At 38.3% G+C, this 26308-nt stretch overlaps 1 protein-coding gene across 1 annotated transcript in view; it reads right to left on the bottom strand.

The window, feature by feature from the left end:
• Positions 1-26308, bottom strand: part of C8H1orf174 (chromosome 8 C1orf174 homolog) — a 177627-nt gene that overhangs the window by 37079 nt on the left and 114240 nt on the right. The window lies entirely within an intron of this gene.

Below are 26308 nucleotides of genomic sequence, written 5' to 3'. Positions count from 1 at the left end.
GCTCCTTATCTACTATGATTAGACAATTGCTTCACCCGTTTCACATCACCTTCTTATTTCAACTTGTCACATTGTTATTAGTCCTAAATTGACCCTGTCCCAACTTTTTTGGAACGTGTTGCAGTCATCAGTTTTGAAATTAGTGTACATTTTAAAAATTTTTACTAAATTCACAAAGTATAACATCAAATCGTATGTTAACAATGTGTTTTAAATATAGTACAGGGTGAACTGAATTTTCAAATGACTATTTTTGTCCTAACTTTTGTGTAATTGGGGTTGTATTATGAAAGAGGAGCATTTACACATCAAACAAGTGAAAGCTGTTAGACATATACTGAACCCAATACTGCAGTATTGGTTTTATACTTGATACTAATCTTCACTGGCTAATAACTGCCTCTGCTTTACTGGTGGAAGCATGACTAGAAAACAATGATTTAATCAGATAAAGATGCATTTAAAAAAATGAAATCACTTTTTTAAATGGCCTCTTTTAAATAAAACAAAATAAACAGCAACTTCCATTTAAATGTTCCTTTTATTTTTCTTACACTTTGTTGTGTTTTTCGATTGAAAAAAAATATATATATATTCAAAATTTTGCTAAAATTCTTGTTTTTGATAGCTATATCACTTTGCTTTGGTTCTGACAGCCAACCGTATCATCCTTTACTATACATGTCCTCTTCTAAAACAAAGAAACAGGTGCAAACATTTCTTAGTAAGAAACGTTTTGGTTGTCAATAGGTACCTTATTTTTTATATCCTGTCATACGAGTCAGTAAAACCCATTTTGATCCTACAGTGTGGTTCCCAGAAGCAGATAGAACCTTTCAGACCATGAAAGAACCACCCAACCCAACCGTTGCTGATAACTCCAAGCCCATCTTCATCTATTACTCTGATATACAGGAAGATGCAAGTGGGCATTTGGATAAATACATACAAAATTAAAGTGACAACCAATTTTACTATAATGTCAGGTTTGATTCAGTGGCTCAGGCACTGTTTCTTGCTGCAGCCTTCGTGTAATCTTCTACCATTGTGGTTAACCTCACCTGCGTCACCTACTTGAAGTTCCATACTTTGTTTTAGAGCCTGATGCAGATTATTCTTCTCCCTTGATATGAAGTTCTGTTGATACTCTTCTTTCGTGTAATATACTGGTGTATTTAGTAAGTAATGCACATTCCCTTTCAGAAACATTGCTTATTCGGCATCCTAATGTCTATGAAGAGTGTTTGAGACACATACTTCACTAGCAACATACCGCCACCACAATAAAAATCACTTTAATTGTTCACACAATCCACAAAGACATAATCTAATGAGATTTTAGAGGAATAAAATGCTGTGCAGTATATTATGACTCTGCTGGATTTCTGCAACAAACAATTATTTTACAGTCTTTCCATATACAGGCAAAATAGTACAGCCCCTAAAATCATCAAAAATACCTCTATGCAACCTTATTGGAAAGGACCATTTCAAGTTTTCCTCATAATAAATACTGCAGAAAACACAGGTGATGGGGTACCTTGGATCGTTGCATCACATTGCAAGCTCAACTGTAAGTCCAAGAGAAAAAAAAACAACTGGGCTGTTAGAGAAGATGAGAATTTGTATTCTAGTAACCATTGCATCTTTTTCCTCTCCAGCTAAGACAACTCATTTGAGTACTTATTTTAATTTGACTGGTTGATAAGCTTCTGCAATAAATATTTGTTATATTGCGTGTATTAACCATTTAGCGGTATTAGTGGATTTTACAATAGTGGATAACTGGACTTTGCTATTTGGCCTATTTAGCCCCACCCATCAAGTAAATTATATAAAATGTGCACATAAGAATTGCTGCATAATAGCCAAGGTGTTCAGTTTTCCTCATAATTTATTTGATATCTTGTATCCTGAGGTATATGGTAACTGGACACATGTTCGAGCTGGACAGACTAGTTGAGAAAATAAGTTATAAAGCTGAAGAAACCTTACAGAATATTAATGCTGCCTCTGTGTTATTAGATTAGTAGACTGCCAGAACAGTATGGTCATAGATAATTCTGCTTGTAAAGTATGTAGGGTATGTTTTATGGTTGGGAAGGTATGTTGCTGTTATGTTTATGATACAGGATGCTACTCTTTCAGTCAACCATATTAAGAGAAAGCTAACAGAATTGCAACAATCTGGAGCAAATCAAGAATAGGTAGATGGTTTTGTTGCTGATGTAGCAAAATTGCTACCAAGAGGAGGTGATAGGCAAAAAAATTTGGATAAAAAGGAATTATACTGGATATTAAAGTTAAAAACAAGATTCCCCAAATGGGATGAATCAAGAATGGGACATTAATTATTTCATTCATAACTAAAGGTTATTACAATGTTGTGCATAAACTATACTTTGGTTAATTAATATGTATTTTGATTATGGAACTGAATGCCATACTTTCTATCATGCATTTCTTATTTTTTATTGCATTTGTTTTTATGTATCATAAGTACATGCAAGGGTTAAATCTCAGTGACAGTATAAATAAAGATTGTAACCTTAAAGACAATAGTCTACTATAGAGGGTGTGAAATACAGCCGAAAGAAAGCTCTACATGTCTGTGAATTGTATATATTTATTTTTCAAGAAGATTTTGTTTTTATACAGTCCACACTCTGAGCTAGCCTCTCGTATGTGCTTGCTGTAGTTAGATTGGTTCCCTAGGACATAATACATTGTACGGTCTGTAGTCTACTTCCTCACCTCAGTAGCAGACACCCTCACCAATGCCTTGCCTTGAAAACAACCTCTGTGACACAGAGGGCTCTGCAACCACAGGAAAGGTAGACAAGTACCAACCAGCGGTCACTGCATTAACTCCTTTGATGACAATGATGCCTTTGCCTCTTTATTGGATATCCCAAACTATACCGGAAGCCTTCATCGTATTATAATATTCTACATAAACACTTAGCCCTCCTCTGATAGGAGGAGCAAAAGATGATAGTCACACCAGCAAGTTCAATGAATACATTTCTTTATTGAGCCAAGATCAAAAAAATCCTGATAGGAGGAGCCTAGGGAATTCTTTGAGTTTCCCTGTAAAGGACATAACCCTGGCATTTCATCTGCCCTTCTGAAATACTCAATAAGGAAGACCAGACAAACGCTAATGCTTGAATTTACTTGTCATACTCCTTTTAGCTGCATTTGGAAAAACAGAGACAGCACCATAAAATGTGAAATAAATTGCAGAAGGATGTGAAAACTAAAGTTGAAGTTGTTAATGGATAACTGTGCAACAGTAGGCAGAGGGAGGGGAAGCCAGGCAATAACTAATTGTCTCTCTATGGTGATAATGTTCACAGGATGCTCTAAAACTAACCTGAAATGTGTAGAAAAAAATGGTATTTGCCTGTGTATAAAGGTACAGTATTTTATACTGCAATACATAATCAACAAAGCACTTTTCCATCATTCTAGGTGCATGTTTACTATACTCACAGGCCAGCCTACTTCTTTGGCTATTTTTTTCCTTCTCTGACAGAGCAGAAGGGACAGCCAATCAGATCCTGTATGCATTACCATAGAACCATATTGTTTGTTGTAGCTTTAACAAATTTTTCTCTGTAAAAGATGTTTGTAATAAATTATGGTTCATAAAAGTTCAAAATGTATAAATTGTTCACAGAACTATTTTAGTTTTTCATCTTTTTAACTTCCTAAACAACCTCCAAATACTGCAGGTGTTATAGTGCATAGATAGATACATACACCAGCATACGGGTAATAAACTTGCAGTCCCAAATGCATAATATGTTTGCTTGCAAGCCTAAGTGCCTCACAGGAAACAAAAATGGGTTTCTACTACAAAGCCTATGGAACAATGGGTGATATATGTTCTAAATAAAATAAGTATGAGGTTAATTGAAAATATTACTAAATATGATTTAATCATAAAAATAACCAGACAGTTTATTTACTAAAAACCTTTATTGATGAATACAAAAATGACATTAATATATACAAATATTAAGTGAATATTCAATTATGAATGTGTAGTATGGCAAAAAAAGTGTCATCTTTATAAAATTAAATTAAGAAGAAGAAAAACCAAAAAACCAAACACAGTTAATGTTGTATAATAACAGGTACAAAACCCTTTATCCAAAAAGCTTCGGACTGGAAAAAGTCTGGATTTCAAAATATTTGTAGATTTGCATCTGTAAAACGGGACAGCTTGGAGAAGCGATGGAACCAAGTGTAAACACAATATCTTATGCCATTTAGGAAATACTTACATGTCATAAAACAGCTTATACATGTAACCTAAAAGGTATACTTTGTATATATAGTACCATCAGAAAAGATAATAGATGTTTTAACCCCTTAATGACCACAATGTACCCTGTATGTCACTGGCCGTTAAGGGTTTTTTCAGGACATAATAGCACAAGTCTAGCAAGAACACACTATTAATGCCCTCCCTCCAGCAGGCTTTGTGGAATAGAGCAGTCTCAACGCTGGTGGCAAGACCGCGCTATAAAACAATCAAGTCCCAAAAAAGGCCAGTGACATACAGGGTACATCGCTGGTCCTTAAGGGGTTAAATAAATATATTGCATTTTAAATCACAAAAAAAATGATATATATATATGTATGTATTTTGTTTTACAAAAAAATAAAAAGTATTAATGAATAAGTCTGTCTTGTGGAACTCTGGATTTGGGGATTTGTACCTGTATTATGACATTAAGTGCATATGGCATGTTTAAATTACAGTATTATTAGTGCAAAACCATGCAGCCACTTTCATTATTATGACGTGTTTGCCTAACCAGTTGCATAAGGCATCTTGTAAACCTAAAAGAAAAAAAAGAGAGAAATAAAATACCAATTTAAAAACTCATTTACAATACGCCTTTTAAAAATGATTTACAATTCAAAATTTTCAAGTCAAATTTGATCACTTTGTTAATTCAGATTACTTTGAAGATACACAACTATAAAGGGCAGCTTTATCATATCTTCTGCAACAAATATTGAGATGGTAATGAGCCCTTACATTGATCTATGCTATAGCTGTGGATCAAAAGTAAAGGAACGTTAACTATGTTTATAGAAGTATAGCATATATCAGCAATTAACCCTTTCCTGCTGGGACTCATTGATTAAAAATTGAAATCACGTGCTCGTGTGATTTTAATAATGGGATCGGCCGGGGGGAGTGTCTATGATGCTAAAGCCCAGCGCAGTTAGGACGGCATAGAACGTCCTAACGTCTGAAAGGGGTTGATAAATTAAATACAACAGATACGTATGCCAAATATGTATTTTTAAAGCATTTAAAACCATCATTTTGTTTGCAAAATTTTACACTATTTTGCAGTACTAATTTTACCTTATTTCCTTTGGTGTGGCCAGGAATAGACAGATATAAATAAGTTCTTACATGGATAAAACAATCACTGTGTTAAATATTGCATTCTGCAGGATGCACTTCAACCTCTCCAGGGGCAGTGGAGGTATTGGATTTTTCAGATTTATATTAGAGGAAAAGCTATCACAATAAATACAACTATATTGCATACACAATTACTGTATATATGAAAAGCAGATAAATAAAATAATGATGTATATTACATATTTTTTATTTGATTAATGAAACACTCATGGGGGATTAAAGGGACATTAATCACAAATAAAAACTACATAGAATTATGTATACAAAGCAAAGATTAACTTGAGAATAATAAACAGATTATTATTTTAATGATATTAGTTGTTTAAATATTGAACAAATAATTGTAAAGTTTTAGAGTGCAGCACGCAATGTGTGCTGCCATATTGTAACCTAAGTTTCATTCTCTACTGAGACCAATTAGTGACAGTTATAAATTACTTGTGAATCTGCAGTTTTAACAGGAATTGAAAATACAGGGAAAATAAATATAAAAAGTATTTTGCAAATTGTGTTTCATTACATGCAAATTACCATTTTGTATTGTAATTTCAAAGCGTTTAATGTCCCTTTAAATATTGGTTTTACGTACCTTTCAAATTTTTTGAAAAAGATCTAGATATGTCTTCGAAAAAAAAGATGGGAAGAAATTATTTTCCATCTCTGGGCAAGCTAGATGAGGTCTAAAAAGAAGTGTAGCTTGTGGGTAATCAGCATAAGTCTATATGGCCTCTGCTATTCTTACCATATTTTCATTTAATATGTAAAGCTGCACATGGTGCCACCTTAAGATTTCCCAATGGAGGAGGCAAGGCTGGTTTTCTGCCTGTGGATAATGGGTCTTGTATTTCTCCAAAGTGGTTTATTTAATCCACCAGGACCTCTGCTAATATACAGTTTTCTCAACTGATGGGGCATAAGTAGGTGTTTAAGGAAGAGATGTTGCAGGTGCTGTTTGAGGAGCATGAGTAGGTTTCTGGAGGGAGTAGACTAAGCTGGTTTTTCGTCTCTAAAAATACAGTGACTGGGTGGAAACTGTGTTTTGTCTTCCTCCAATGTGGTTTATTTAATCCATCAGAACCTCTGCTAATATACAGTTTCCTCAGCTGATGGGGCAGAAGTAGGTGTTTAAGGAAGAGATGTTGCAGGAGCATGAGTAGGTTTCTGGAGGGAGTAGACTAAGCTGGTTTTTCGTCTCTAAAAATACAGTGACTGGGTAGACACTGTGTTTTGTCTTCCTCCAATGTGGTTTATTTAATCCATCAGAACCTCTGCCAACAAACAGTTTCTCTAGCTGATGGAGCAAAAGCAGGTGTTTCAGGAAGAGACGGTGAAGGTGCGGTTGGAGCATGAGTAGGTGGCTCAGAAAGAGGTGGAGCAGATACTGGTGGCAAGACAGATAATGTTTGTACATGAGGTGGTAAGAAAGGTACATTTCAAATTAGAAACATAAAAAACACTCACTTTACCGAGAGGGTAGTGGATGCATGGTGGAATGGCCATCCAGCAGATGTGGTAGAGACAGTGAAGGAGTTTAAATATGCATGGGATAGGCATAAGGCTATTCTAGATATAAGGTAAAGCCAGGAATTAATGAAAGTATTCAGAAAATTGGGCAGGCTAGATGGGCCGAATGGTTCCTATCTTCTGACACATTGTATGTTGCTATAAGTCAGGAGAGCGGCATTACAGACATCAATTAACTAGTCAGGGCAGTTTTATTTATAATCCCTCCCTCACTGAATATCCCCCCCTGCAGCATAGCAATGCACCATACAGAATGGGCAGCACTTTTCATGCACTCCCATCAGTATGCAGAAATAAAATATGTATCTGTGGTGCAGCAGAACTGAATTCCACCTGATTACAAGCAGGACAGAATTGTTACCAGCTCTCCTAGATCTATTTCACTCTCCCTTGGGTGGTCGCAGCATGCATACCCCCTGGCTGTTAACATATTCACTGGGGGTCCCAGTGCCCTGACTCCAATCCTTCTCAGACAGTATCATGTGTCCCAGCAACAGAAGCCTCCAAGAAAATGTGGCGCAGAGAAATGTGGCGCCGCGTGTGTCAAGGAGAAGAGAGTCAGGACCAGCATTCATCAGTCCTACCTCTCCCCACCGCAAACTGTGTGGCGGACACTGCAAGGGTCAGTCATGGACAACAGTGTTCGTGTACGGACACCTTGCCTATCCCTGGGTAGGAGGGATATATCCTTAAAGTGTGGGATATTAGTGGCACGAGAAAAAGTGGATTCCTCCTCTGTTAAAGAAAGACAAGAGGTTTTACTTGGTTTAGTTCATCATACTCATGCCTATTTGCCTCCTGGTGTTTTTTCCATTATTTTTCCAGTATGGTGTCTTGTGATGATCCTATACAGTAAGAAAAAAATAAAAAAATAGTAAGTTTATAATTTCTTTAATTATTTTTTCTAGAAAAAATAGACATGTGCATTCAGAGGTTTTGGATGCCTCCGAATACGGAAGGCAGCGGTCGCTCACGGCATTAGTCTCTTTTCGGATCCAGATTTCATAATAAAAGTGCAACACTAAGATCTGGATTTGCATAGATCTTAATGTGTTACACTTTAAGACACAAGAAGGAATCCGTCTCTGAAAAGACCCCAATGCTGCGAGCGGCTGCCTTCTTCCACATTCGGAGGCATCCAAAACCTCCAAATGCACACGGCTAATGAAAAATATAACTTACCTTGTTGTAGTGCATATTGTTCTGTAGCTGTGTCATTTCCACCTTCTGTTAACGAATTACTAGGAAAGATGTGCGGGCTCTATTAAATTCTCCCAATGGCTGAAGCGGAGTGTTGGGGCCACTTTCTGTTCCCTGCTAATCTTCAGTTTAATTCCACACTTGTAATCATAGTAGAGCTGATTTATATTTGCCAGAGAGCTTTTTTTTCACCCCAAAGAATACTCTGCCTGTGTGGTCTTTTCCTGCAACCAGTTTCTGAGAAGGGGCCTGAAAATAGCATTCTCCAACTGTTGTACTCTCTCTCTCTCTACAGGCCTTCATCAGGTGTTCTTTTTCACTAGAGTATATCCCCTGCCTAGATCTTACTCCTCAGTGTATGAGACAGCAATCGCTTGCCCCCTGATCTATGATCTGGACCTCTCTCCTTGCTCTGTCCAAGTGGTAAAGTTCAACTAACCCCTCTACCATTCTCCAGGTCCAGCCCAACCCCTGTAACTTATTTTTTTTTTTTTTTTTTAGAGATCTTTGACTGGAGTGAGGCCACATCTCTCAGAAAGACAGTATAAATACACTGCATCTCTCTCTAAAAAAAAATAAAAAAAAATCGCCCTCTCCCCACCCCAACTCTTATTCCTCTCTTTACTTTTCTCGCTCTACACACTTCCTTCTATCTACCGAATTTAAAAAACTGTACAACAGGGCGATGTCAACCACTCCTAATTAAATTCTATGCTCCTCGTCTAAGCAACACAAAGATGTGCTTAATGGGACAATGATCAAAAATCTTTGTATTGTAACTTAGAAGTCTCTCCTTCACATCCAGAACCCGGCATAGCAAGAAACAGCTCTCCAGCTAAAATTTCCTTTTCTAAAATTCTGAGGGACAATGTTATTCTTCAAGCCATCTGCAGTGATAATGTTTGAATTAGAGAGCATGTCTGCAATAAATCCAGAACGTCTGTAATTCCTGCACTTGGATTGGGTAAACTATAAGTTACAGGTGTTTTTACAGATTTAGGACCAGACTACGAGTGGAGCACAAAAATATTAGTTGCGCGATTTCGATATTTGCTCTCTACTCAGTAATACTAGCATACGCAAATGTACGCTGGTATTAAAAGCTGAACACAATGCAAACGTGACCTCGCGTGCACAATGCCTGGAAGCTTTGCGCTCACGAGAGAGCGATTCCATAAGCACCAATGGGAGCCTTGTTCTCATGCCGTGAGACACGTAGCAAAGTGTAAGTATATTTGAATATATAAATATATATTTATGTGTTAATATCTATCTATTGAGTACTTGTAAAGTGCGGCTATTCACCAGTAAGGGTCAGGGTCTCAAGGCGCTGAGAGTTGCAGTTCAGTCAAAGAGCCAGGTCTTGAGGTCCTTTCTGAACTTAGTTAGGGCGGTTGCTTGTCTGAGGTGCAGCGGGAGGGTGTTCCAAGTTTATCAACACAAATATATATGTATATATTCATATAACACATAAATATGTACATATATAGTTTATAGGAAACACACAGTCCCCCATAGACTGCTATGTAAAGGCACTTTTCTGACGTTTTTTTAATCTAACCCCCTATATCCCCACACTTTAAGCCCTAAAAACTGCTTTGTGCAGTTATTTAAAAAAAAAAAAAAAAATGCTATTTTTTTTTTATATTTTGAACTTCACTACACTGTAGTGAATTGGGGGCAATTGGGGGATATTTTGAAAATGAACCAGAGATCTGATATCTGGTTAATTTTTGGAGCACTGATTGCAACAGCGAGCTCGCAATTTTTTTTAGCAACTAACAAAATTTTACTTGTGACTTACTTTATAATTCATTGCAGCTCTTAGATTCTCCAGTTAACCCTTTCCTATCATGTTAATTTTTATACAACTTTTTAAAGTTTAAACACATAACTGCAGTAATGAATGGATGATCCGAAGTATTAAAAAAACACTAAATAGTTGCTTATACTTAATAGAAAGCATTACAATATGTATTATTAATCTATTTTAATAAATTTTACTATAACAAATATTTAATTATACTGGTACACACTTGTTAATATGTGGGTGTATATATATCCCCAGGTGATATATCTCAAGGATACAAAGACAAATAAAATGTCAAATTGGTGATCAATGCAGACTTGTGTTTCTGATAATAAACAATGGTATAAAGTCACTTTGAAATTAGTTCACATATATTCCCTTATATTCCCCAAAAGAGTGATTTATAGGGCACAGAGCGGCTTTTATCTCCCACTGCTGAGCATCTCCTCCCTCCTCTCACTGCATCCAGGTGGGAGAGAAAAGCAGCTCTGTGCCCTATAAATCACTCTAGAAAAAGTCTCTACAGCCAGCTGAAGAGAAGGAGACCTCTGATCTGGTTCCTGACACGGGAGGCGAGTTAGCCAGACTACTCTTGAATATCTGGCCTGCGATTTACAGCACTTGAAAGTGCTTCAAGAAATGTTAGTGAATTTTACACACCTACTTACCACATTTGTTGTTTTAAGACTATACTACGCTATGGGCGTCTTCTTTTGATTTATTTTTATAAGATTTTTTAAACTACATTTGTGCAGTGTCTGACTTCCTGTCAAAGCCAAACAAGGAGGAGAAGGTCTTTGTAGGAAGGTTTATCTTAGCCTGATGTCACAAAACTTCTAGGCTAGTGAATAGACTAGATAAGAGGGAGATTTAGATAGCTCATGCCCAGAACTGACATGGGAATAACTTAGGTTTTCAAAAGTCTCCCTACACTGAGAATTTCTGTTGTTTTTTTACACAATCTATTCCATATTATGTTTACTTTGATTTAACATATTTGTTTTTTTTACTAAATGAGCACTGTTTAATATACCTTTAATTATAAATGTATTTTATAGTGCTCAATACATTTTTACAACAATTTGGTGTAATATCTAAGCAACATACACTGAAGCGAGATTTATTTCTTCTTCTAAAAAAAAAAAAAATTTGCTCTTGCTTAGGTACAAATAAAGTCACAACAAATACATTTTACAATGAAGACTGATTGTTATAACAACTATAAAACAACTAACACAAATTAATCCAGTAGGAAAACAATAAAAAAAAAATAATACTGGCTGGTGAGATGATTGAGATCTAGACAATATTTAAAAAGACAGAAAAAAAGGCTTGTATTTAAAAAAAAAGATTACTGTTTTCTACTACAAGACAGAACAGTACAGGTAATAGGATTACTAGTTTTGGTCCATTTAAATTATTGCAGTATTAATAGGAGAACATTTTTCATTAGGGATGATAGCAGTATTAAAATTAGGGATCACGCTAAAGATCCTGTGGGTGGATCTATATGTTGAAAAGTCACAATCAAAAATAATCAATATGATTAAGGGTTAATACCTGAAATTTTATTTGCAAGCCTTGGACCATTAAAAGCTATGTTTATTCAATAGGTGGTGCGGCTGCTTTGTGTTAGCTTACTTGAATACAAGTAAGTTGGTTGCAGGACCCCGATGACTCGCAAATCTATTTAAAGTAACACAGGTGCTGGAATTATTTCACATGGACAATCAAACTATAGGTTAAATGAACACAAATGCAACATTAAAATTGTGATATTGAGGAGAGAAAGTATGTGATGACGTTGCTCTAAAGAAATTGAACACTTCGGTACAAAAAAGCCTATAGATCTGATAAAGACGTACATTATATATATATATATATATATATATATATATATATATATATATATATATATATATATACATACATATATACATACACACACACATATATCTACACACATATATTAATTTGTAATACACCACTTTGATTATATACACTTTAATAATGAACCGACCACTACTAAGGAGTTGGGCACTATTAAAGTGTATAGTGATATTTAAAAGGAACATGAAGCCTAAACTTTTTCTCCCATGATTCAGATAGAGCACAAAATTGTAAACAACTTTCCAATTTACTTTTACGATCAAACGTGCTTCATTCTCTTTGTTGAAGGAGCAGCAATGCACTACTGGGACCTAGCTAAACAAACCAGGTGAACCAAGAGGCATATATGTGCAGCCACCATTCATTAGCTACATCCCAGTAGTGCACTGCTGCTCCCGAGCCTACCTAGGTATGCTTTTCAACAAAGGATACCAAGAAAAGGAATGAAATGTGATAATAGAAGTAAATTGAGAAAAGTGTTTAAAAACATAAATTATGCTTGCGTGATAATTCCATTTCCATCATGGGGAGGAGAGTCCACGGCTTCATTCATTACTATTGGGAATTAAGAACCTGGCAAAGACACCCCAGCCAAAGGCTTAAATACCTCTCCCACTTCCTTCATCCCCCAGTCATTCTCCTGAGGGAACCAGGAACAGTAGGAGAAACATCAGGGTATAAATGGTGCCAGAAGAGAAATTAAATTTAGGTCCACCCACCGGAGATACGGGCAGGAGCCGTAGACTCTCCTCCCTACGATGGAAATTAAATTATCAGGTAAGCATAATTTATGTTTTCTATCTAAAGTGGAGGAGAGTCCACGGCTTCATTCATTACTATTGGGAACATATACCCAAGCTCTAGAGGACACTGAATGAAACCGGGAGGGTAAAAGGCAGACCCTAATCTGAGGGCACTACAGCCTGTAGAACCTTTCTCCCAAAAACCGCTTCCGCAGAAGCAAAAACGTCAAATTTGTTTAACTTAGTAAAAGTATGCAAGGAAGACCAGGTAGCCACCTTACAAATCTGCTCCATAGAGGCCTCATTCTTGAAGGCCCAAAATAAAGCCACCGCTCTAGTGGAATGAGCTGTGATCCTCTGAGGAGGCATATGTCCCGCTGTCTCGTAAGCCAAACGGATCAAGCTCCTCAGCCAAAAAGACAAAGAAGTAGCAGAAGCCCTCTGACCCCTGTGCTTCCCTGAATACACAACAAAAAGAGATGTAGATTGTCTGAAGTCCCTTGTAGCATGAAGATAGAACGTCAGGGCACGGACTACATCTAGATTATGAAGTAACCGCCATCTGCAGTTGATCTGCAAAATCTGGCGGCCAATATATCTCTCCCGAAGGAGCAACAGTCGGACCCCGGGGCGCTGCATGTGCAATAGGGGACTCAACTAGGGAACGCGCCTCATGGGACGGAGAACCCTCAGAGGTGGATGGCTCAGTGGTACTAGATATTCTTTTAGTCTTAGATGTCTTGACCCTCTCAAGGCATGTGGAACATAATTGGGCAGGCTGGTCTACCGGAACCTCACAATAAACACAGGTATGAGACTTTGTCAAAGAGGGAGTATCCTCTAACGCTTCATAATCCTCCATAGCTTACGCTTTTATTAGAATAAAAGAGAAACTAACATGCACCTTTATAACCGCCAATGGCCGAGCACTCACCACCTCCTACAGAAACCGCATTGTCTCCTCAGTCGCAGATCAGACCAGAAGTGAAAAGCACAACCCAGTCACGCGGGTGCATCGCAGGACCGCCCCCTGCCTAAAGGAGAAAACGCGCCAAAAAAGGACCGCGCAAAAACTCCCGGAAAAGAACTTGATAGTTCCACACATTGCCAGAGCTTTATCCCGCACAGCGCAGCAATGACACAATAAACAATATCATGTATAAAACCCCCCCTGTTCAATAATCCCCCTACCAGAAATATTAACCCTGGATTCTGTAAAGATAAAAAGGCGCCACACTGTGGCCCTGTCTACTATGTTAACATTGTGTATAAAATGAAACGATCTTACCAGAATACACGCCGTGGAACAGGAACACGGCCCTTCAAGTGTGACAGGTCATAGCAGCGCTCCTGACATATACTTGAGAGAAGAAAGCAGTCTGCAAAACTCGTCAATCCCGATTGCTGTAGGAGATGTTAATATGAGTTGGGATGGTTTCGTAAAAGAGACTCTCCCTGCAACTTCGGACTATAACTTTCACCCAAGCCCTCACTGAGAAGCCTTATAGGGCTAATTAAAACTCCTGTACCATTGTGAAGAGTAATACCCTCCATAAGAGACCTCAGAATCTTCTGCACTTCTCTGCCACCTCCTGTGACAAAAGGCAAATAATGACTAGGGGATGAGGGGAGTGGGAGAGGTATTTAAGCCTTTGGCTGGGGTGTCTTTGCCTCCTCCTGGTGGCCAGGTTCTTAATTCCCAATAGTAATGAATGAAGTTGTGGACTCTCCTCCCCTTTAGATGGAAATTGTATGTTCTGAATCATGAAAGAAAACAATTTGAGTTTATATCCCTCTAATAACTGACTAAGAAAGGAAGGGAAGAATATTTGAAGGAAAGGGGGATGCCAATAGGGGGAGGAAATGAGAAAGAAGATGTAGAGAAAAAAAGCAAGAGAGAAAGAAAAAATATATTAAAAGTAGCCCCCGGCAATTGGAGGGGAAAAAAAGGGAGACAAAAGGAAATGAAGAGATTATTTCTTCTAATATGTTCTCTTTAAAATGGTGGCGTCTTGCATAATGATAAATATAGGAAGTCAAGAGATATACGGATAACACATCTGATTCACGTAACAATCATTTACCTATAATAATGTGTAACCCCAGTGTCATAAAAATGATGGAATAAAAAAGTCACTTAATGGAAGTGCTTACCTTAATGTGTCCTCATCACTGCTTCTCTGGAATACCCATCTAAACACCAGTACTGCTACCTGGATCAAAAAAAAAAGTCTGAAATCTCCCAGGGCCTAAGGGGAAGATTTATCAAAATGCTAATGCAAGCCCGCAGCTGATATTTATGAAGCACAGATCTAGACTGCTGCTTTCTAAAACCCTCTCCGCCACCTCAGGGATGGCAGATTAAAATCCCCTGGATTGATCTGACACTGGTGATTGGCAAGCCCTGCTCGTGTGCAATTAGGTGCAACGATAGATACAAGTTGTGTTGTCAGCCACACTGGTTCACTCCCTGCGGATCTTGTCCGACCAGAGAATATTACATCTGCCCCTTGTTTCTTTGTGTATAGATCCAGCATCTGTTCCTAGCATGCAATACCTAAATGTGTATTTAAGTACACTGTTAAGCACTATGGGCCAGATTACTGGAGCACTATTTAGCGCTTTCCCTAGAGCGCTAGTTGCGCTAGAACTAAACAGCTTATTTCTAGCGCAATTTGAATATCGCGTGTGCGATAACATATTCCCCATAGAAGTCAGGGGAGAAAAAACATCCTATTCACGCGCTAACCTGAACTGATGTTCTCAAGGGAGCTAACCCAACATGAAGATATCTCAATGTTAAAGCCCTTTGCCTGCCTTTTTTTTTTTCCCTAACACCCGAAAACCTCATATCTTTGAGCACTTATAACTTTTGTGTGCAATATTTTTTTTACATTTTTTTATTAGATGGTGTTATTATAAATGTAAATGTACTTTGTAAAGCATTTTTGATGTGTTTTGTGAAACAGTTAACCATAGCCCTGAGTGCGCGCTAACCCGACAAGCGTTAACTTGAATTGCGCTCAGGCGATCGCATTTTCTTTCAACTTGTAATAAGAGCGCAATTTAAACTCGTAATTTGGCCCTCTGTATAAAAATTCTTTAAAAATATTTAACTATAGAATACATCCAAATCCGTTTCCACAACTCAGTGTAAAGCAGCTTACCACTCCATCAAATGAGCCTCTCTCCCAACTGTATATCCTTTGAAATTAAAAAACAATGAGCCAAGTGAACTTGAGGGATGGGCCTTTTAAAGCTTGTGTACATTTTCCTGTTCCTGGTGTTATCAGGGTGAAGGCAGAAGCACAAATTATTGTTACTGGGAAACACCCCATTTTTTCCTTTCATGATTCAGATAGAGCATGACACTTTAAGCAACTTTCTAATTTACTCCTATTATCAATTTTTCTTTGTTCTCTTGCTATCTTTATTTTAAAAGCAGGAATGTAAATCTTAGCAGCTAGCCCATATTAGTTTCAGCACCATGGATAGCGCTTGCCTATTAAAGGCTCACATTTATACACCAATAAGCAGCATAACACAGGTTCTCAACCAAAAATGGGCCGGCTCCTATGCATCACATTCCTGCTTTTTAAATAAAGATAGTAAGAGAATGAAGAAAAATTGATAATAGGAGTAAATTAGAAAGTTGCTTAAACTTTCATGCTCGATCTGAATCATGAAAGAAAAAAATTTGGGTTCAGTGTCCCTTTAATCAAAGTAATTAAACCCAATTAAATCAGTTATTCTAGCAAGAGAGTTGACAAAAAGTTGGCATATTTCTTGCTGTGAAAGATCAGATCAGATTGAGACAAACAATGTATTTAAAGGGGTAATTTAAAAATTAAAATATTGACATATATACACAAACACACAAAGAAGTGTGTGTATATATATATCTATAAATATACAAACACACACACATATATATGTAAACAATCCATGGATAGAGTGGGACCTCATTAGAGCGCTATGTGATGTATGTTGCTCAAAGCTATAGATTAGGACTGGTGGGAACAGTTATGTGACCAAATTTGTGGAGTCTATGTCTAGCACTGATCTCTGCTATAGCAGCGGTAGACACATAGTTACAAAGATGCGCACCGCATAAATATAATGCAGATTGAAAATATTGATAACATCCAATACCATATTCCATTATACACCATATTTCATGTAAATGAAGTACATATTTAATACCTTGTCACCTTAATATGATGCTGTATGCTGGGGAAGGTTATATTATTATACGATTTTAATTTTTTCACTTGGTAACTTTTTGACCCTCTAGGGCCTCTGTAAGGTCTCTTGCGCATGCGCAGTTGCGCTGAGGGGACGCCACACGCACTAGCAGGATCAGTACCAGGTAATGCACATAAATTGTTTATTTACTTGTTGTTTTGTAAGGTCTGAGGACGGTGGCAACACCGAAAACGTTCACCTAAGTAAAGTTTTGGTGATTAACACGGAGAGTGCCTTTCTTGCTTATATATATATATATATATATATATTGAATAAAGTGTTATTTACAGTTCCAGTCCTGTATTATTTATAGATACACACTCTAGTAGACTTTAATACGCTTATTTAGAATTAAAAAAGCTGGACTAAGAAGCTACATATAAAAGGTATCATTATGTATTTAAAATAATAAAAAATGTAGTCATGCACAGTTTTCTCCCACAATCCCTTTACGGGCTTGACCTGAAAAAACTTTTATTGAAGCTAAAAAAAAAGAGAGAATCATACCTAAAATACATAAACATTCAAAGCATTTTTTAACATAAAAAAAACCAATATTTAAGCAGATTACTATGGTACGGCCCAATAAAAACTATTGTTTAATCCAGTGATTCTCAATAAGGGTGTTGGGCACCTTAAGGTCTCAATGTTATCAGCTGAGGGGGTCACCTATAATTAGCTTAGTGGATGAAGTGTTCTAAATATCTTTGGATGAGCACAAACTCTCTTAAAGGGATATTAAAGTCAAAATGAAACTTTCATGATTCAGAAAGAGTGTTTAATTTTAAACAACCTTCCAACATACAGTGATCATATTACACAATTTGCTTTGATCTCTTGGTATCCTTTGTAGAAAAACATACCAAGATACACTACTGGGAGCTAGCTACTGATTAGTGGTTGCACATTTATGTCTTGTCTTTGGCTCACCTGATGTATTTGGCTAGCTTGCAATAGTGCCCTGTTGCTCCTTTAACAAAGGATACCCAAATAATGAAGCAAATTTGATAATAGAAGTAAAATAGAAAGTTGTTTAAAATTGTATGTTTTATTGTATGTCCCTTTAATCCTAAATTGTTTTTAGTGACACACACTGCCTTTATTGCTTATATATTTCTTAGCTGCCCGTATTTTACTTATCTCATTATATTAAATTAAAGGAGCATTAAAGGGACAGGACCCCCCCCCAAAAAAAATATATATTTTTTTCATTATTCAGATCGAGCTTAGATTTTTAAGCAATTTACTTCTATTAACAATCTTGCTTCATTCTCTTGGTGCCCTTTATTGAAGGAGCAGCAAAGCACTATTGGGAGCTAGATGAACATAAATGGTTTCTGATTCACTTATATTAACAAATTTACTTTGTTCCTATGGTATTCTATGTTGAAGAGCATACCTAGGTAGGTAGCGTGCTCATGTCTAGAGCACAACATGGATTTTAAGAAATGTTATACAATTTTCAGAACTAGATGGCAACAGTGTTTCAACAACGATTAAAAGTAGCCTGCTGCTATATAGTGTTCCAGACATTCGCACGCTCCTGAGCCTACCTAACTGCTTTTAACAGAGAATATCAAGAAAACAAATACATTTCAGAATAGTAAATTGGATTGTTTTGAAAATCTACACTATCTGAATAATTGAGTAAAACAAAAAAAAAGGATTTAAAGGGACAGTCTAGACTTTTGTCATCTTAAAGTCTTACCTTAGATTAAGCTGCAAATATCCCCCTAAACCCTTTCACTATCATGCAGCAGGAACAGTAAAAAAGTTATTTTAAAATGAATAGTGTTTCTGGTCACTTTGAAATGGGTGCCAAGCTCTGCCCACTGATGACATCACAGTCTGGGCTGCATCTAGGCATTCTGCTGAATAACATTGACAGTGATTGGATGCCATATGCAGCCTAGATCATGATGTCATCAGTAGGCTGGACTTGGCAGCCATTTCAAACTGTCCATTAACAATATTCATTTTAAAATTACTTTTTTACTGTTCCTGCTGAATGATATAGAAAAGGGTGCAGGCGGCTATTTGCAGCTTAATCTAAGGTAAGACTTTAAGATGACTAAGGTGTAGACTGTCCCTTTAAGCATTGTATTACAAAAAGCTGCACATAAATCTTATATTTTAGAAATATTTGCAGGATTTTACTATCCCACAACAGTTCGCTGACACAACCTAATTAGCTTGTCTAGTTAGACTATTCTGTAGCCAATCACATGACAGATGTAAATTAGTTCCTGCACTTATCACTGTTTATTGGGTAATTGGGTATTAAAAAAAAACAAAAACAAAAAAAACACCCACAATTTTCTTTGGTATATTATAGAAATAAAAACAGAAATGTAAAATTCATAGCTATTATGCTTGGCTTTAAAGGGACATCATACTCATATGCGAAATCACTTGAAAGAGATTCAGCACAACTGTAAAAATGTGCCATGAAAATATCACCTGAACATCTAAGAAGAAAGATATTTTACCTCAAATTTTCTTCAGCTCACCAGAGTAAATGTTCTGTGAACAGTTATACTTCAGCTGCTGTCCAGCAACAAGTTGGACCCCCCCCCAAGAAAAAAACAAAACAGCAATAACCAATCAGCATCAGCAGTGCTGAGGTCATGCATTTTTTTGCTGCAGTGGTTCCCAAACGTTTTCAGGTCACTTGCCCACTTGGTTTATAGACTCACCATCAGCGCTCACTAGCATAACCCATAAAAATATTATTTAGACCAGGGGCCCCATTTATTAAAGACCAGATGGGCAAGGTTTGCCTCCTGGAACCTAGTCTTCTGGGCATTGCAGTAAGCAGAGAGCAATTGCTTATGCAGACATGTCCCTGCTCTTGCACAGCCAATCACGCAAGAGCAGAGTTTGCCAATCATCCCAATCGGATCTGGTCAGGATTAATTAACCCTGCAAGCCTTGATGTTGCAGACAGGTTCAGTAGCAGCAGTCTTAAACGGGGCCCCTGCAATGCACAACCCTTAAAGGGACATGAAACCCCAAATTTTTCTTACATGATTCAAATAGAGCATGCAATGTTAAACAACTTACTGATTTACATCTATCTATTTTGCTTTGTTCTCTTATTATCCATTTTGTAAAAGTATATCTAGGTATGCTGATCAGTAGCAATGCACTACTAAGAGCTAACTCCTGATTGGTGGTTCCACAGATCTGTATCTGTCATTGACTCACGTGGTGTATTTACTACCCCCCAGCAGTGCATTACTGCTCCTTCAACAAAGGATACCAAGAGAATTCAGCAAAATTGATAATAGAAGTAAATTGAAACGTTATTTAAGGTTGTATGTTCTGAATCGTAAAAGAAAAAACTGGGGTTTCATGTCCCTTTAATAACATAATGACACAATATAATCTAAAGGAGTAACAATTAAACATTCAAATTTAAAAAAATAAATGTTATTAAAACTGAATTATCTTCTGATACCAGCTTTTTCGAGTTGATAGTCACCGAGCAAGTCTTCTAAACTACATTTAGTATTTACTTTTCTGTTAATCCGATGGATGGGCTTAATGAAGGGATACCAGTTTCCCATTCACTGGTTTTATGTCACTTAGCAGGAGTCTTAAATTGCCATAGTGGGAGATCTCAAGTTGATTTTTTAGTTTGGAGCATACTTGCACTACAGCCCCAATAAATCAACTTTAGAGAAAACAATTTATGCTTACCAGATAAATTCCTTTCCTTCCTGGCAGGGAGAGTCCACAACTTCATTCCTTACTATTGGGAAATACAACACCTGGCCACCAGGAGGAGGCAAAGACACCCCAGCCAAAGGCTTAAGTATCCCTCCCACTCCCCTCATCCCCCAGTCATTCTGCCGCGGGAACAAGGAAAAGTAGGAGAAACATCAGGGTATAAAGGTGCCAGAAGAAAAAATATAAAAAAGGGAGCCGCCCATCAAAAAATAAATTACGGATGAGGTCGTGGACTCTCCCTGCCAGGAAGGAAAGGAATTTATCTGGTAAGCATAAATTATATTTTCCTTCCATAAGGCAGGGAGAGTCCACAACTTCATTCCTTACTGTTGGGAAAACTATAACCAAGCTCCAGAGGACACTGAAGGAATTACGTGAAAAAAAGAGGCGGACCCTATTCTGAGGGCACCACAGCCTACAAAACTTTTCACCTCTGGCATGCAAGGATGTGTTTGTCATCCTTGTAACATTTGCTCTCAGCAGCAATTGCACTGGAAATGTTTCCAAACTCTAGAAGTTGGTGTCGCCATTTTACTAAGAGGAGGAACAAAAAGCAATTTAGTGGCAAGACTATAGATAAACGTTATGCTGTGATAGGGAGAACATTAATAGGAATCATTTAGATAAAGGTTATAAAGATACATTTGTCAGAAAAATGTAACCTCTTACCTGTCAATTAAGGCGTGAGAGGACAGAAACTATCATCTACTGTACATCAACAATCACCCACTGTAGGAGGTACAAGATGGAGCCCACAAGTAAACTAAACTGAAGCCTTTCCCTGCAGTGCCCTCCTAGAGGCAGAAATGCTTATTTCTCTTATTTGAGAATTGCATTGAGAAGTACAGGATTTGCTTGTCTTCAGCTGAGAGAACTTGCTAAGATTTGAGATTTTACATAAAATCTCAGAAGCCTTTCATTAAGGTCTTTTTGTTATATAGTTTGACTACCATGTCATAGACATATTTATCATTGTAAAAGAACATATTCCACTCTACATATTTTCTTTCAATTTTTCTGTAAAACAAAACAAAAAACGGCTTGCGAAAAACACCTGAAAATAAATAAATGTTTTTTCCCCAATTTTTCCAGGCCTTCCTATCTCTAGTCGCCGCCCACTCTAGTATCTGAGATACTTCTCTCATCGCCAAGGAACTTCTCGTTCCCCCTGGATGGTTGATGTAGGCAACTGAGGTTAAATTGTCTGATTGGAATCTGATACACTGGAACAAATCCAGAAGGGGCCAAGCCTTCAAGGCATTGAAGATTGCCCGGAGTTCCAAAATATTGATCAGAAGGGAGGACCCCTCCTGAGTGCACAGGCCTTGTGCCTTCTTGGCACCCTAAACGGCTTGAGTTAGAGGTCACAATCTCCCAGGACGGTCTCAAGAAGAACGTGCCTTGGGACAGATGATCTGGACAGAGCCACCAAGAGAATGTGAGTCTTTCGACAGGTTGTCCAGCACGATCAATTGAGACAGATCTGAATGGTCGCTGTTCCATTGTCTCAGCATGCATAGTTGTAAGGATCTGAGATGGAATCTGCCAAAAAGAATGATGTTCATACAGGACACCATGAGTCCGATCACCTCCATACACTGAGCCAATGAGGGTCTCAAGCAGGCCTGGAGGGCAAGACATGCAGAAGTTAGCTTGCAACGTCTCTGATCTGTGAGAAATAAACCCCAAACCTCTTTCTGCTGTAGGTACCGGGACAATTACTCCTAGAGAGGAGAGATCCTGTACGCAACCTAAGAAGGCAGCCCTCTTTTCTGGTCTTGTAGATAGACTGGAGAGAAGGAATCTGCTCCGGGGTGGATGAGACTTGAATCCTATCCTGTATCCTTGAGATACAACCTCCTGGACCCAAGGATCCTGTACATCCTGGAACCAAGCATCTGAAAAAAAAAAGACAGTCTGCCCCCTATTCTATCCGATCCTGGATCGGGGGCTGCCCCTTCATGCCGATTTATTTTCGGCGGGCTTCTTAGTCTGTTTGGACTTTTTCCAGAAGAAACAGAAGTGCCGGTATCAACCCTGGCCAAAGTGAAAGAGTACAGCCGTTAATTCTCAGATAGGTGTAGTCCAAAGTAAGAAAATGAACCACTACGATTCTCTGTTTCCTCCGTCGCCTTTGTAGAAGCCCGGGAAGGTGGGTTGCCGCCTGAAATATTAGTGGATATTTTTCTCAATCCACTCGATCATGGAGAACTGGAAGAAAGCAGAGAACAAGCACAACCCAACTAGATGTAAATCATTTATTGGAGCGTAAGTGTGCAAAACAACAAAAGGCCACTTGCAAGATTAAAAAACAAAATGTGCATGGAATTGATCATACAGTTAAAACCATATGTTCCCTCAGGTCCGTGCTGTATTATAATGATCCGTCACAATCCTTCTCCACCATAGCCGTTTACTAATAATGTTCGCCATCTTAACTGGCACAGGAAAAGTCAGAGGGACCTTCCTGTCTTCATAAACCCTGTCTTATTTAGGGATCTTAGGTTCCTCGGGGAGTGTAGCCTCTGGAATCTCTAGCGTAGACAGAACCTCCTTTAATAAAAAACGCAAATGTTCAATTTTAAATCTAAAGGAGGGTTCCTCCGCTGAAGGAGGTTTAGAAACAGGAGTCTCCAACTCAGAAAGTTCACCCTCTGAAGCTACAGAGGTTAACTCATCCTTGGATAGCTGGGACATAGTAGCTAAATCCAACAAATATTTAGATAACTAAGTCAGGAGAACTTTGTTTAACCTTTCTCTTGCGTTTGTTAGAGCGAGGTAAGGCACTCAGGGCTGTAGACACCGCCGATTGTAACTGCACAGTAAAGTTTGCAGGAAAAAAGACCCATCCTGATGGAGGATTAGATAAGCTGTGGTGGAACTGCATGTGGAGCGGGTAGTGTAGAAAGGGTAGTAATCTCACGGGACCCAGATTCCTGAGAGGTAGACGGCTCAGAGGGGCTAATAGCGCTATGAGAATTAGCAGGCTTGTCTCCCTTCGTAGACTTTAGAATAGTGCTTAGGTAAAATTAACAAAATTGAGCAGGCGGGCAAACCACGGCCTCCTCACAATATAAAAAGGAATTATTAATCAGTACAGAAGGAGCGGAACCTTCTAATAAAATACCAGAGTCCTCCATAGCTAGGATATATTCACAGAAGGACAGACAAAAAAGTAAACACCTTTATAATCCCAAAGGCTGGGGCACTCACCACCTGCTAGAACCAGACAGCTAACAGAGAAAATGCTCTCCTTAGGAGCAATGATCTCAGCAAGATCGTAGGAAAAACTAAAAGAACGCACCCGGTCACGTAGTGCGTAGGACAGGACTTCCCCTGCTATGAAAAAGGCGCCAAGCTATTATGAGCTGTACAACACGAAAGTGAAACCTGTTTGTTCCAAGCCAAAAGAACATAGTCTATGAGCCAAAAACACTCACATAAAAGCAGTTATAAATATCCACTTGCTGTTCAAATAATCTCCCTGAAGGAGATATTAACTCTTGATCCTATCGAGGCATAAAGGAGCCACACTGTGACCCTGTATAGCAAAAGAGTATACTGTATATAAAACGATCTTACCTCCAGGATCTATGCTGTGGAACAGGCACAGCATCTCAAGTGTGACAGTCTTGTAGCGATGCCCCTGACATGGACTTGAGTGTGTAACAGCAAGCAGCAAAACTCGTCAACACGGATTGCCCCGGGAGCTGTTAGGCAGCAGTCTGGATGTGATCGCAGAAAAAACATTCCCTGTATCTCCAGACTCTAACTTTCATCAATATTCTCACTGAGGTTCTTGAAGGGAACATCATACCCATTACAGGACTATCCAAATCTTCTGACATTTCTCTACCACCTCCTATGGTGACGAAAGGCAAAGAATGACTGGGGGACAGGGGAAGTGGCAGGTATACTAAAGACTTTGGCTGGGGTGTCTTTGTCTCCTCCTGGTGGCTAGGTGTTGTATTTCCCAACAGTAAGGAATGAAGTCGTGGACTCTCCATGCCTTTTGGAATGAAATAAGCAGTACATAATGCTTATAGCTACCTCTATTAAACTCTAAAAGGTAGGGATAATTAATGCAACAGTTAATATCCCTAAAAACCTACATTTAATCTGCCAACAGACTAAATAAAAAATAGGCAGACGTAAGGCTTATATAATCCCCAGAATATACATCTACTGTAAAAAGATTAGGATGAACATTTAATAATCCCTAAATATATATTTAGTATGTACAGCCGACAAAGGATAAAATAAGCAGACATAATGCTTATAACATATCCAATATATAATAATAAACTCCCTAAGGGAAACAGAGCGACAATAGCACTGAATAAATGTCCCTCAAAACTCATCCATATGGCTCAAAAGTATAACATGTCCCCTCTTTAAATTTGCTGTCAGACCTGGAACGCTGTGTCTTCATTCACACCAGCCCATCCTGTACTCTTAAATAAAAGACTTAACTGAAGCAGCTGACTGCCGCGATCACAGCTTTAGAGGGAAAAGAAAGGCTCACTGGAATAACAACCTGACAACTAATAGGCCATAACCTGCGCCATTCAAGTGCGCAAAAAAAAGATGCAGGCTTTTACCCTACAATCGAGAGTACTGAGTCCCTTTGTGTAGTAGCCCTAAACACAGGGAATACATGAGGAATCTCATTTGTATCATGTCCCCTTGTGTAGCTCTAGCCCACATAACAACTGGCCTGGCCAAGATAGGAGTGAGAGGGAATAATACACAGAAGCCTGGGTCCTTACATAATACCTCTGACCCATCTTTAAGACTGTAGAAGCGGCTAACCCATTTTCACTGGATAGTCCAGGAAGCTGCTTAGCCGCAAGATATCCAACACTAGAGGATATATAATTTAAATATACATACCCTTCCTGAGCGGAACAGGTCCCACTAGGTCCCTGATAATCCCAGTCCTGTCTCTGATACTTCTCCATGGAACATATAAGAAAGGACTTACCCTCCAGGGTCTTCTGCTGTGGAGCAGTCATGGCAGCTCCAGATCTGTAAGCCTTATCCGACCGCTGACAGGGACCTGTAGAAAAAGAAAAGCAGAGTAACCAACCATAGTTTTCTATATAGGGGTAGAATAAATGTTGGAAGGTAAGCAAGGACCACCTCGCCGTCTTCCAACTGTTAAAAGCCACCATTACTCTTCTTACTAAAGAGGATTACATGAACACAGCATATTTCCAATCCTTCCTTGCAGGGAAAAGTACCCATTAAAGGATTTATATCTTCAGACACCATCTTCGCACATCCTCCCGATGTACAAGGCAAAGAATAACTGTGGGTTTATGGGAAGTGAGAGTGATACTTAACAGTTTTGCTGGGGTGTTCTTTGCCTCCTCCTGGTGGCCAGGAGCTGAATTCCCAGTAGTAATTAGAATGCATTTTTGGACTCTCCATGCCATTGGAAAGAAAAGTTGTTTTTCTTTGAGCATTTAAGATAAACCACAACAAAATTATAATTATACTTGAAGGGACCCACTAGCATCCTCCTCTATTCCTTTCTTACTAGTGCCCCCTATGGTAATTCCAGTGCCCCCTTCCACCTCTTATGACTATTAGTGCCCCCCTCAGTAATCCCACCGCCCCCAGGGAGCAGTACCACCAACTTTGGGAACCACTGCTTTGCTGTGATCTCATGAGACTTCACTGAAATCTTGTGATATTTCACAGTAA

This window comes from Bombina bombina, chromosome 8 (assembly GCF_027579735.1).
Source record: "Bombina bombina isolate aBomBom1 chromosome 8, aBomBom1.pri, whole genome shotgun sequence".
Taxonomy (NCBI): domain Eukaryota; kingdom Metazoa; phylum Chordata; class Amphibia; order Anura; family Bombinatoridae; genus Bombina; species Bombina bombina.
Note: the sequence above shows the minus strand (reverse complement) of the source record. Positions and strands in the feature narration are given on the sequence as shown.